Raw genomic sequence first — 1,920 nt, 5'->3', positions numbered from 1 at the left:
GGGTCAGGTGCCTCCCCGCCTTCGCCGCCGTGATTGGAGAAGAGCGGGGTCGGTAACCAATCACATGCGGAGGGCGGCCCTCGGGGCCACACGGGAACATGGGGAGGGAGGGGATTGGAAGGCGAGAAGGTCCCTGTTTCCAGCCCCGCCCCTTTGCCACGGGGGCTCTGCGGCTTCCCTCGTTATCCGGCCCCAACCGCCGGGGTCAGTCAGACCTGCCCCTCCCCCTCCCCCGAGCCTTGCCCCGTGTCAGACCCCTCCTGCCCCCCCGTCAGTCAGATCCACCCCCCCATCATTCGCTCCTGCCCCTCCCCCCACTTAGCCTTGCCCCGAGTCAGACCCCTCCTGCCCCCCAGTCAGTCAGATCCACCCCCCCATCATTCACTCCTGCCCCTCCCCCTCCACTCAGCCCTGCCCCGTGTCAGACCCCTCCTGCCCCCCCGTCAGTCAGAATCACCCCCCATCATTCGCTCCTGCCCCTCCCCCTCCACTCAGCCCTGCCCCGTGTCAGACCCCTCCTGCCCCCCCGTCAGTCAGATCCACCCCCCCATCATTCACTCCTGCCCCTCCCCCTCCACTCAGCCCTGCCCCGTGTCAGACCCCTCCTGCCCCCCCGTCAGTCAGAATCACCCCCCCATCATTCACTCCTGCCCCTCCCCCTCCACTCAGCCCTGCCCCGTGTCAGACCCCTCCTGCCCCCCGTCAGTCAGAATCACCCCCCCATCATTCGCTCCTGCCCCTCCCCCCACTCAGCCCTGCCCCGAGTCAGACCCCTCCTGCCCCCCCGTCAGTCAGATCCACCCCCCCATCATTCGCTCCTGCCCCTCCCCCCACTCAGCCCTGCCCCGTGTCAGACCCCTCCTGCCCCCCCGTCAGTCAGAATCACCCCCCCATCATTCGCTCCTGCCCCTCCCCCCACTCAGCCTTGCCCCGAGTCAGACCCCTCCTGCCCCCCCGTCAGTCAGATCCACCCCCCCATCATTCGCTCCTGCCCCTCCCCCCACTTAGCCCTGCCCCGTGTCAGACCCCTCCTGCCCCCCAGTCAGTCAGATCCACCCCCCCATCATTCACTCCTGCCCCTCCCCCTCCACTCAGCCCTGCCCCGTGTCAGACCCCTCCTGCCCCCCAGTCAGTCAGAATCACCCCCCATCATTCGCTCCTGCCCCTCCCCCCACTCAGCCCTGCCCCGTGTCAGACCCCTCCTGCCCCCCCGTCAGTCAGAATCACCCCCCATCATTCGCTCCTGCCCCTCCCCCCACTCAGCCCTGCCCCGAGTCAGACCCCTCCTGCCCCCCCGTCAGTCAGATCCACCCCCCCATCATTCACTCCTGCCCCTCCCCCCACTCAGCCCTGCCCCATGTCAGACCCCTCCTGCCCCCCAGTCAGTCAGATCCACCCCCCCATCATTCACTCCTGCCCCTCCCCCCACTCAGCCCTGCCCCGTGTCAGACCCCTCCTGCCCCCCAGTCAGTCAGATCCACCCCCCCATCATTCACTCCTGCCCCTCCCCCCACTCAGCCTTGCCCCGAGTCAGACCCCTCCTGCCCCCCCGTCAGTCAGATCCACCCCCCCATCATTCGCTCCTGCCCCTCCCCCCACTTAGCCTTGCCCCGAGTCAGACCCCTCCTGCCCCCCAGTCAGTCAGATCCACCCCCCCATCATTCACTCCTGCCCCTCCCCCTCCACTCAGCCCTGCCCCGTGTCAGACCCCTCCTGCCCCCCCGTCAATCAAAATCACCCCCCATCATTCGCTCCTGCCCCTCCCCCCACTCAGCCCTGCCCCGAGTCAGACCCCTCCTGCCCCCCAGTCAGTCAGATCCACCCCCCCATCATTCACTCCTGCCCCTCCCCCCACTCAGCCCTGCCCCGAGTCAGACCCATCCTGCCCCCCAGTCAGTCAGATCCACCCCCCCATCATTC

The sequence above is a fragment of the Lepidochelys kempii genome, chromosome 7 (assembly GCF_965140285.1).
Source record: "Lepidochelys kempii isolate rLepKem1 chromosome 7, rLepKem1.hap1, whole genome shotgun sequence".
In the NCBI taxonomy this organism is placed as follows: Eukaryota; Metazoa; Chordata; order Testudines; family Cheloniidae; genus Lepidochelys; species Lepidochelys kempii.
This window is presented reverse-complemented; position numbering follows the sequence as displayed.